Genomic DNA, 12879 nt, shown 5'->3' with positions numbered 1-12879 from the left:
CAAAAAATAGGACAAAAAAAAACCTGTGCATGAAATTTTTGAAATCTCATACACTTTGCTGGTACTGTAAAACGCAGCTGAAAATTTGCATGAAAGAAAACGCTGAAAAAAACAATGTGTGAACGTACCCTTGATTTTACCAACTTCTGAACTGTAGCTGTCAATCTCTAAGGCAATGCTTTGGCTGTGAACTGGCATGGTAACCATCAGTGTAACACAATCATGATCTCAGGGTGCTGATTTGGATTAAAGAGGGAACCCCCACACTTTAACCATCTAGATCAGAGGTGGGCAAATAATTTTCCCAAGTGGCCACGAGAGACTTACTGTTGTGGAGGGCCAATCCAATCGGCCAAACTTTTATTCTGCTCATTATTATTGTTTCATATACATTTATCCAAACTTTTGGCTGTCCCTGGGCTGCACCGGAACATCCAAAGGGCCCCAGGAATGGATCAAATCACATGAACTCAAACTCTTGAGCGTGGGAAAATTACAGCTGATCTTCCCACGCTGAAGAGTTCATCTTAGTTCAGGCCGGCAGGGAGCGCAGCTTCGGTGACTTCACCGCTAGTCACTGAAGCTCCGCTCCCAGCATTTCATTCATTCCCCAGTAGTTTGCAGCCGGGACGGTCGCATTAGCAACGCTCCTGGTTGTAAACTCTATATACCCCAGATATGGATTACGGTGTGGGACTGACTGTACGCCGGACAGGTATAGGTATATTGTTGGTTTATTTTTTTCATTTTTTACAGGAGATCGAGGGCTTCGCTTGGATTACCAGTACAATAAAATGAACAAACAGTGTTTAGTATCTTATTTAATTAAAAGACTTTATTGTGCATGTGTTTATTTAACCCTTTATAAACTGTAGGATTAGTAATGGATAGATGTCTTATTGACACCTCTCCATTACTAAGCTGGCTTAATGTCACCTTACAATACAAAGGTGCCACTAACCCCTTGTTACCCCATATGCCACCACTACAGGGCTGTGGGAAGAGAAGAGGCTAAGTGCCAGAATTAGCGCATCTTACAGATGCGCCTTTTCTGGGGTGGCTGGGAGCAAATGTTTTTAGCCAGGGAGGGATCAATAACCATGGTCCCCCTCTAGGCTATTAATATCTGCCCTCAGTCACTGGCTTTCCCTCTCTGGCGCAGAAAATTGTGCAATAGCCAACGCCAGTTTTTTTCCTTGAAAACATTCTTTTAAATACATACAGGTCCCATATTTTACACACACACTAGAAGGATGCTCAAAATCAAAGTGGAAAATGAAGTTACAGGCTGATCCAACTTCAGTAGAAATGCCTCAAGATAAGGAAATGATGCTCAGTAGTTTGTGGCCTCCACGTGCCTGTATGATATCCCCACAACGCCTGGGCATGCTCCTGATGAGGCGGCAGATGGTCTCCTGAGGGATCTCCTCCCAGACCTGGACTAAAGCATCCGCCAACTCCAGGACAGTCTGTGGTGCAACGTGATGTTGGTGGATGGTGCGAGACATAATGTCCCAGATGTGTTCAGTCGGATTCAGGTCTGAGGAACGGGCAGGCCAGTCTATAGCTTTAAAGGGAACCTGTCACCTGAATTTGGCAGGTCCTTTTTTGGGTCATATGGGCGGTGTTTTCGGGTCTTTTATTAACCCCTTTTTTTCCCGCTGGCCGCACGCTGGTCGCGAAATTGACTTGACGTTGATTCGCATTCCTAGTTAACGCGTGCGCAAAGCAATCTTGCCTTGCGCACGCGCAGTATACTTTGCCCGACTGCGGGCAAAGCCGAAAACCACTAGTGCGCATGCGCCGGCGCACTATGTCCCGGAAGTATTTCGCTGTGTTCCGGGACATAGTGCGCCTGCGCATGCGCACTAATGGTTTTCGGCTTTGCCTGCAGTTGAGCAAAGCATACTGCGAGTGCGCAAGGCAAGATTGCTTTGCGCACGCGTTAACTAGGAATGCGAATCAACGTCAAGTCAATTTCGCGACCAGCGTGCGGCCAGCGGGAAAAAAAGGGGTTAATAAAAGACCCGAAAACACCACCCATATGACCCACCACCCAGTCCACTAGAGCTACCAGCTAGCATAGAGACATAATAAGCAAGCTGGACAAAAAAACCAACAACTGAAAATCAGCACTTAGCTTATCCTGAAAGATCTGGGAGCAGGTAGGCAGGAACCAAACAGAGCACATCTGAATACATTGATAGCCGGCAAGGGAATGACAGAAAGGCCAGGTAAAATAGGAAACACCCAGCCTCTGATGGACAGGTGGAAACCAAAGGCCGCAACCCACCAAAGTCACCCAGTACCAGCAGTAACCACCAGAGGGAGCCCACAAACAGAATCCACAACAGTACCCCCCCCTTGAGGAGGGGTCACCGAACCCTCACGAGAACCCCCAGGGCGATCAGGGTGAGCTCTATGGAAGGCGCGGACCAAATCAGTCGCATGAACATCGGAGGCGACCACCCAGGAATTATCCTCCTGACCATAACCCTTCCACTTAACCAAATACTGGAGTTTGCGTCTGGAAACACGAGAATCCAAGATCTTCTCAACAACATACTCCAATTCTCCCTCCACCAGCACCGGAGCAGGAGGCTCAACCGAAGGAACAACGGGCACCTCATACCTCCGCAACAACGACCGATGGAACACATTATGAATAGCAAACGATGCTGGGAGATCCAAACGAAAAGATACAGGGTTAAGAATCTCCGAGATCCTATAAGGACCGATGAACCGAGGCTTGAACTTAGGAGAAGAGACCTTCATAGGGACAAAACGAGAAGACAACCACACCAAATCCCCAACAAGAAGTCGGGGACCCACGCGGCGACGGCGATTAGCAAACTGCTGAGTCTTCTCCTGAGATAACTTCAAATTGTCCACCACCTGGTTCCAAATCTGATGCAGCCTGTCCACCACCACGTCCACTCCAGGACAATCCGAAGACTCCACCTGACCAGAGGAAAAACGAGGATGAAACCCCGAATTACAAAAAAAAGGAGAGACCAACGTGGCAGAACTAGCCCGATTATTAAGAGCAAATTCGGCCAGTGGCAAAAAAGCAACCCAGTCATCTTGATCAGCAGAAACAAAACACCTCAAATAAGTTTCCAAGGTCTGATTAGTTCGCTCCGTCTGGCCATTCGTCTGAGGATGGAATGCAGACGAGAAAGACAAATCAATGCCCATCTTGGCACAAAACGTCCGCCAAAATCTAGACACAAACTGGGATCCCCTGTCAGAAACGATATTCTCCGGAATCCCATGCAAACGAACCACGTTCTGAAAAAATAAAGGGACCAACTCAGAGGAGGAAGGCAACTTAGGCAAGGGCACCAAATGAACCATCTTAGAAAAGCGGTCACACACAACCCAGATAACGGACATTTTCTGTGAAACCGGGAGATCAGAAATAAAATCCATGGAAATGTGCGTCCAAGGCCTCTTCGGGATGGGCAAGGATAACAACAACCCACTGGCCCGAGAACAGCAAGGCTTAGCTCGAGCACACACTTCACAAGACTGCGCAAAGGTACGCACATCCCTAGACAAGGAAGGCCACCAAAAAGACCTGGCCACCAAGTCTCTAGTACCAAATATTCCAGGATGACCAGCCAACACAGAAGAATGGACCTCGGAGATGACTCTACTGGTCCAATCATCCGGAACAAACAGTCTTTCTGGTGGACAACGATCCGGTTTATCCACCTGAAACTCCTGTAATGCACGTCGCAAGTCTGGGGATACGGCGGACAATATTACCCCATCCCTAAGGATACCAGTAGGCCCAGAGTCTCCAGGAGAGTCAGGCACAAAACTCCTGGAAAGAGCATCTGCCTTCACATTCTTTGAACCTGGCAGGTATGAAACCACGAAATTGAAACTAGAAAAAAACAACGACCAACGAGCCTGTCTAGGATTCAAACGCCTGGCAGACTCAAGGTAAATGAGATTCTTGTGATCAGTCAAGACCACCACACGATGTTTAGCACCCTCAAGCCAATGACGCCACTCCTCAAATGCCCACTTCATGGCCAAAAGCTCCCGATTACCCACATCATAATTGCGCTCGGCGGGCGAGAATTTTCTAGAGAAGAATGCACATGGCTTCATCACCGAGCCATTAGAACTTCTCTGTGACAAAACCGCCCCCGCTCCAATCTCGGAAGCATCAACCTCAACCTGAAAAGGAAGTGAAACATCTGGTTGACACAACACAGGAGCAGAAGAAAACCGGCGCTTAAGTTCCTGAAAGGCCTCCACGGCCGCAGGAGACCAATCAGCAACATCAGCACCCTTTTTAGTCAAATCAGTCAAAGGTTTAACAATACTGGAAAAATTAGCAATGAACCGACGATAAAAATTAGCAAACCCCAAGAACTTCTGAAGGCTCTTAACAGATGTAGGTTGTGTCCAGTCACAAATCGCCTGAACCTTGACGGGATCCATCTCAATAGTAGAAGGAGAAAAAATGTACCCCAAAAAAGAAATCTTCTGGACTCCGAAGAGACACTTTGAGCCCTTCACAAACAGAGAATTGGCCCGCAGAACCTGAAACACCTTCCTGACCTGTAGAACATGAGACTCCCAGTCATCAGAGAACACCAAAATATCATCCAAATACACAATCATAAACTTATCCAGATATTCACGGAAAATATTGTGCATAAAGGACTGAAAGACTGACGGAGCATTGGAGAGTCCAAAAGGCATTACCAAATACTCAAAATGGCCCTCAGGCGTATTAAATGCGGTTTTCCACTCATCACCCTGTTTTATCCGCACCAGATTATACGCACCGCGAAGATCTATCTTAGTGAACCACCTAGCCCCCTCAATGCGAGCAAACAAATCAGTCAATAATGGCAATGGATACTGATACTTGACTGTAATCTTATTCAGAAGGCGATAATCTATACAAGGCCTCAGGGAACCATCTTTTTTTGCCAAGAAAAAAAAACCTGCTCCCAGAGGGGACGAAGATGGACGAATATGTCCCTTTTCCAAGGACTCCTTAATATAATTCCGCATAGCAGTATGCTCTGGCAGTGACAGATTAAATAAACGACCCTTAGGGAACTTACTGCCAGGAATCAATTCTATAGCACAGTCACAATCTCTATGCGGAGGGAGCGAATTGAGCTTAGGCTCCTCAAAAACATCCCTATAGTCAGACAAAAACGCAGGGATCTCAGAAGGAGTAGATGAAGCGATTGAAATCGGAGGTGCATAATCATGAACCCCCTGACATCCCCAGCTTAACACAGACATTGTTTTCCAGTCCAGGACAGGATTATGAGTTTGTAACCATGGCAGACCAAGCACTAGTACATCATGTAAATTATACAGTACAAGGAAGCGAATCACCTCCTGATGAACGGGAGTCATGCGCATGGTCACTTGTGTCCAATACTGCGGTTTATTCATAGCCAATGGTGTAGAGTCAATTCCCTTCAGAGGAATAGGAACTTCCAGAGGTTCCAGACTAAAACCGCAGCGTTTAGCAAATGACCAATCCATAAGACTCAGGGCAGCGCCCGAATCCACATAGGCATCGACGGAAATGGAAGACAGTGAAAAAATCAGAGTCACAGACAAAATGAACTTAGGCTGCAGAGTACCAATGGCAAAAGATTTATCAACCCTTTTTGTGCGTTTAGAGCATGCTGATATAACATGAGCTGAATCACCACAATAAAAACACAATCCATTTTTCCGCCTATAATTTTGCCGTTCACTTCTGGACTGAATTCTATCACATTGCATAGTCTCAGGTGCCTGTTCAAAAGACACCGCCAACTGGTGCACGGGTTTGCGCTCCCGTAAACGCCGATCAATCTGAATGGCTATAGCCATCGACTCATTCAGACCTGTAGGCGTAGGGAACCCCACCATAATATCCTTAATGGCCTCGGAAAGACCATTTCTGAAGTTTGCAGCCAGGGCGCACTCATTCCACTGAGTAAGCACCGACCATTTCCAAAATTTTTGACAATATATTTCCGCTTCATCATACCCCTGAGAGAGGGCTAATAAAGCCTTTTCAGCCTGAATCTCCAGGTTGGGTTCCTCATAGAGCAATCCCAATGCCAGAAAAAACGCATCCACATTGAGCAATGCAGGATCCCCTGGTGCCAATGCAAATGCCCAATTCTGAGGGTCGCCTCGCAGGAAAGATATTACAATCTTGACCTGTTGAGCAGGGTCTCCAGAGGAGCGAGATTTTAAAGAAAGAAACAATTTACAATTGTTCCTGAAATTCAGGAAGGTAGATCTATCTCCAGAAAAGAACTCTGGAATAGGAATTCTAAGTTCAGACATGGAAGTGTGAACAACAAAATCCTGTATGTTTTGAACTTTTGCCGCGAGATTACTCAGGCTGGAAGCCAAACTCTGGACATCCATGTTAAACAGCTAATATCAGAGCCATTCAAGGGTTAAGAGGAGGTAAGAAGCAGCTAGACAGCAATTAAGGGCTAGGCAGCAAAACTCTGAAGGAAAAAAAAAAAAAAAAAAATTTCCCTTAAACACTTCTTTTTCTCCTGCTTCAGCCCAAACAATTAACACTTTGTGGGCCGGCTATACTGTCATGAATCCCAATGGCTAGGGATAGCAAGGGACAAGCAAAGTAATACAAAATATCGGACGAGCTCTAGGGTGATGGAACCTGGGCTGACCGCTGCCCTACGCCTGACAAACGCAACTAGAGATAGCCAGGGAGCGTGCCTACGTTGGTTCTAGACGCCACGCACCAGCCTAAGAGCTAACTAGAACTGCAGAGAAAATAAAGACCTCACTTGCCTCCAGAGGAATGAACCCCAAAAGGTATAGTTGCCCCCCACATGTATTGACGGTGAAATGAGAGGAAGGCACACACATAGAGATGATATATATAGGTTCAGCAAATTGAGGCCCGCTGTAAACTAGAAAGCAGAACGATACAAAAGGGGTCTGAGCGGTCAGCAAAAAACCCTAATCAAAAAACCATCCTGAGATTACAAGAACCCATGTGCCAACTCATGGCACATGGGGAGAACCTCAGTCCACTAGAGCTACCAGCTAGCATAGAGACATAATAAGCAAGCTGGACAAAAAAAACAACTGAAAATCAGCACTTAGCTTATCCTGAAAGATCAGGGAGCAGGTAGGCAGGAACCAAACAGAGCACATCTGAATACATTGATAGCCGGCAAGGGAATGACAGAAAGGCCAGGTAAAATAGGAAACACCCAGCCTCTGATGGACAGGTGGAAACCAAAGGCCGCAACCCACCAAAGTCACCCAGTACCAGCAGTAACCACCAGAGGGAGCCCACAAACAGAATCCACAACAGGGTCTGAGGATCTCCTCTCGGTACCTAATGGCAGTCAGTCTACTTCTGGCGAGCACATGAAGGGCTGTGCGGCCCTCCAAAGAAATGCCACCCCACACCATTACTGACCTGTTATGGACCTGGTGGTTAGGTGCACCAGGAATGACCTGATGGATAAACACGGAATCAGGACGAGCTCTGGGGAAATGGGAACTCTGCTGACCGCAAACCCTACTCCTATCAACACAACTAGAAACAGCCGTGGAGCGTGCCTGACTCTGCCTAGACGCCTCTTCACAGCCTAAGAGCTAACTACCCCTAAATAAAGGAAACAAAGCCTTACTTGCCTCAGAGAAATTTCCCCAAAGGTAAAAGCAGTCCCCCCACAAGTATTGACTGTGAGATAAGAGGAAATCACAAACACAGGATGAAATAGGTTTTAGCAAAGAGAGGCCAGTCTAACTAAACAGATTGAGGATAGAAAAGGGATCTTTGCGGTCAACACAAAAAGCTACAAAAACCACGCAGTGTGCAAAAAATACCCCCGCACCGACTCACGATGCGGTGGTGCCCCTCTGCACCCCCAGAGCTTCCAGCTAGCCAGGTAGTTTCATGATAGCAAGCTGGACTAGAACTTAGCAAGAAAAACCATATGTAACAAATGAACAAGCAGGAACTTAGCTTGTGCTGGAGTAGACAGGTCCTCAGAAAGATCCAGGAGAGATCTGAACCAGTACTAGAACATTGACAGCTGGCATGGAGTAACGATCTGAGTGGAGTTAAATAGAGAATCAGCCTAGCCCCAAACGAGGGCAGCTGGAGAAGGAATCTCAGAACCAGCAGCTCCACTCACAGCCACCAGAGGGAGTCCACGGACAGAACTCACCGAAGTACCATTCACGACCACAGGAGGGAGCCCGAGAACGGAATTCACAACAGTACCCCCCCCTTGAGGAGGGGTCACCGAACCCTCACCAGAGCCCCCAGGCCGATCAGGACGAGCCAAATGAAAGGCACGAACTAAATCGGCAGCATGGACATCAGAGGCAACAACCCAGGAATTATCCTCCTGACCATAGCCCTTCCATTTGACCAAGTACTGAAGTTTTCGTCTCGAAATACGAGAATCCAAAATCTTCACCACATACTCCAACTCCCCCTCGACCAACACCGGAGCAGGAGGATCAACGGAGGGAACCATAGGCGCCACATATCTCTGCAGCAACGACCTATGGAACACATTATGGATGGCAAAAGAAGCAGGAAGGGCCAAATGAAATGATACAGGATTAAGAATTTCACAAATCTTATAAGGACCAATGAAACGAGGCTTAAACTTAGGAGAAGAAACCTTCATAGGAACATAACGAGATGATAACCAAACCAAATCCCCAACACGAAGTCGGGGACCAACACGGCGACGGCAGTTAGCGAAACGTTGAGCCTTCTCTTGGGACAAGGTCAAATTGTCCACCACATGAGTCCAAATTTGTTGCAACCTGTCCACCACAGAATCCACACCAGGACAGTCCGAAGGCTCAACCTGCCCTGAAGAAAAACGAGGATGAAAACCAAAATTACAAAAAAAAGGCAAAACCAAAGTAGCCGAACTGGCCCGATTATTAAGGGCGAACTCAGCTAATGGCAAGAAGGTCACCCAATCATCCTGATCCGCAGAAACAAAGCATCTCAGATAAGTTTCCAAAGTCTGATTGGTTCGTTCGGTTTGGCCATTTGTCTGAGGATGGAAAGCCGAAGAAAAAGACAAATCAATGCCCATCTTAGCACAAAAGGACCGCCAAAACCTTGAAACAAACTGGGAACCTCTGTCAGACACGATGTTCTCCGGAATGCCATGCAAACGAACCACATGTTGGAAAAATAATGGAACCAAATCAGAGGAAGAAGGCAATTTAGGCAAGGGTACCAAATGGACCATTTTAGAGAAGCGATCGCAAACCACCCAGATGACCGACATCCTTTGAGAAACAGGAAGATCTGAAATAAAATCCATGGAAACATGCGTCCAAGGCCTTTTCGGGACCGGCAAGGGCAAAAGTAACCCACTGGCACGAGAACAGCAGGGCTTAGCCCGAGCACAAGACTGCACAAAAGAACGCACATCCCGCGACAAGGAAGGCCACCAAAAGGACCTAGCCACCAAATCTCTGGTACCAAAAATCCCAGGATGACCAGCCAACACCGAACAATGAACCTCAGAGATAACTCTATTAGTCCATCTATCAGGGACAAACAGTTTCTCCGCTGGACAACGGTCAGGTCTATCAGCCTGGAACTCCTGCAGCACCCGCCGCAAATCAGGGGAGATGGCAGACAGAACTACCCCCTCTCTGAGAATACCAGCCGGCTCAGGAACCCCAGGAGAATCAGGCACAAAACTCCTTGAAAGGGCATCAGCCTTCACATTCTTAGAACCCGGAAGGTACGAAACCACTAAATTGAAATGGGAGAAAAACAGCGACCAACGAGCCTGTCTAGGATTCAACCGCTTGGCAGACTCGAGATAAGTCAGATTCTTGTGATCTGTCAAGACCACCACGCGATGCTTGGCTCCTTCAAGCCAATGTCGCCACTCCTCGAATGCCCACTTCATAGCCAACAACTCCCGATTGCCAACATCATAATTACGCTCAGCAGGCGAAAACTTTCTCGAAAAGAAAGCGCATGGCTTCATTACAGAGCAATCAGAACTTCTCTGAGACAAAACAGCCCCTGCTCCAATTTCAGAAGCATCAACCTCGACCTGAAAAGGGAGCGAAACATCTGGCTGACACAACACAGGAGCCGAAGAGAAACGACGTTTCAACTCCTGAAAAGCCTCAACGGCCGCAGAGGACCAATTCACCACATCAGCATCCTTCTTGGTCAAATCAGTCAATGGTTTAACAACACTAGAAAAATTAGCGATGAAGCGACGGTAAAAATTGGCAAAGCCCAGAAATTTCTGAAGGCTCTTCACAGATGTAGGCCGAGTCCAATCATAAATAGCTTGGACTTTAACAGGATCCATCTCGATAGTAGAAGGGGAAAAAATGAAGCCCAAAAAGGAAACCTTCTGAACTCCAAAGAGACACTTAGATCCCTTTACAAACAAGGAATTAGCACGAAGGACCTGGAACACCATTCTGACCTGCTTCACATGGGACTCCCAATCATCCGAAAAGACCAAAATATCATCCAAATATACGATCATGAATCTATCCAGATACTTTCGGAAGATGTCATGCATAAAGGACTGAAACACAGAGGGAGCATTAGAAAGGCCGAATGGCATCACCAGGCACTCAAAATGGCCCTCGGGCGTATTAAATGCTGTTTTCCATTCATCGCCCTGTTTAATACGCACGAGATTATACGCCCCTCGAAGGTCTATCTTGGTGAACCAACTAGCCCCCTTAATCCGAGCAAATAAATCAGACAGTAGAGGCAAAGGGTACTGAAATTTGACCGTGATTTTATTAAGAAGGCGGTAATCTATACAAGGTCTCAGAGAACCATCCTTCTTGGCCACAAAAAAGAACCCTGCTCCCAATGGTGACGACGGGCGAATATGCCCTTTCTCCAAGGACTCCTTTATATAACTCCGCATAGCGGCGTGTTCTGGCACAGACAAATTGAAAAGTCGTACCTTAGGGAACTTGCTACCAGGAATCAAATTAATAGCACAATCACAATCCCTATGAGGAGGTAGGGTACTAGACTTGGGCTCATCAAATACATCCCGGTAATCCGACAAAAACTCAGGGACTTCAGAAGGAGTGGAGGAAGAAATTTACAATAATGAAACATCCCCATGTACCCCTTGACACCCCCAACTGGACACTGACATTGACTTCCAATCCAATACTGGATTATGGACCTGCAGCCATGGCAAACCCAACACGACCACATCATGCAGATTATGCAACACCAAAAAGCGAATATCCTCCTGATGCGCAGGAGCCATGCACATAGTCAACTGGGTCCAGTACTGAGGCTTATTCTTGGCCAAAGGCGTAGCATCAATTCCCCTCAAAGGAATGGGATGCTGCAAGGGCTCCAAGAAAAAACCACAGCGCCTGGCAAACTCCAAGTCCATCAAATTCAGGGCAGTGCCTGAATCCACAAATGCCATAACAGAATAGGATGACAAAGAGCAAATCAGAGTAACGGACAAAAGAAATTTAGGCTGTACAGTACCAATGGTGACGGACCTAGCGAACCGCTTAGTGCGCTTAGGACAATCAGAGATAGCATGAGTGGAGTCACCACAGTAAAAACACAGCCCCTTCTGACGTCTATGTTCTTGCCGTTCAGCTCTGGTCAAAGTCCTATCACATTGCATAGGCTCAGGCCTCTGCTCAGAGGATACCGCCAAATGGTGCACAGTTTTGCGCTCACGTAAGCGCCGATCGATCTGTATGGCCAAGGACATTGATTCATTCAGACCAGCAGGCGTGGGGAACCCCACCATAACATCCTTAAGGGCTTCAGAAAGACCCTTTCTGAAAATTGCTGCCAGGGCACACTCATTCCACTGAGTAAGCACAGACCACTTTCTGAACTTCTGGCAATATACCTCCGCTTCATCCTGACCCTGACACAAAGCCAGCAAAATTCTCTCTGCCTGATCCACAGAATTCGGTTCATCATAAAGCAAACCCAGCGCCAGAAAAAACGCATCTACATTACGCAATGCAGGATCTCCTGGCACCAGGGCGAATGCCCAGTCCTGAGGGTCGCCACGCAACAAAGAAATAATGATTCTTACTTGCTGAATAGGGTCACCAGAAGAGCGGGGTTTCAGAGCAAGAAACAGTTTACAATTGTTTTTGAAATTCTGAAATTTAGATCTATCCCCAGAAAACAAATCAGGAATTGGAATTCTAGGCTCCAACATAGGATTCTGAACTACATAATCTTGAATGTTTTGTACCCTTGCAGCGAGTTGATCTACACTAGAGGACAAACCTTGAATGTCCATATCCACACCTAAGTTCTGAACCACCCAGAGTTTAAGGGGAAAAGAAAGGCAAAACACACTGCAGAGAAAGAAAAAAAAATGGTCTCAGAACTTCTCTTTTCCCTCTATTGAGATGCATTAACACTTTGTGGGCCAGCTGTACTGTTATGGACCTGGTGGTTAGGTGCACCAGGAATGACCTGATAGTTAAACACGGAATCAGGACGAGCTCTGGGGAAATGGGAACTCTGCTGACCGCAAACCCTACTCCTATCAACACAACTAGAAACAGCCGTGGAGCGTGCCTGACTCTGCCTAGACGCCTCTTCACAGCCTAAGAGCTAACTACCCCTAAAGAAAGGAAACAAAGCCTTACTTGCCTCAGAGAAATTTCCCCAAAGGTAAAAGCAGCCCCCCCACAAGTATTGACTGTGAGATAAGAGGAAATCACAAACACAGGATGAAATAGGTTTTAGCAAAGAGAGGCCAGTCTAACTAAACAGATTGAGGATAGAAAAGGGATCTTTGCGGTCAACACAAAAAGCTACAAAAACCACGCAGAGTGTGCAAAAAATACCCCCGCACCGACTCACGA

This window comes from Ranitomeya variabilis, chromosome 3 (genome assembly GCF_051348905.1).
Source record: "Ranitomeya variabilis isolate aRanVar5 chromosome 3, aRanVar5.hap1, whole genome shotgun sequence".
NCBI classification, from domain to species: domain Eukaryota; kingdom Metazoa; phylum Chordata; class Amphibia; order Anura; family Dendrobatidae; genus Ranitomeya; species Ranitomeya variabilis.
This window is presented reverse-complemented; position numbering follows the sequence as displayed.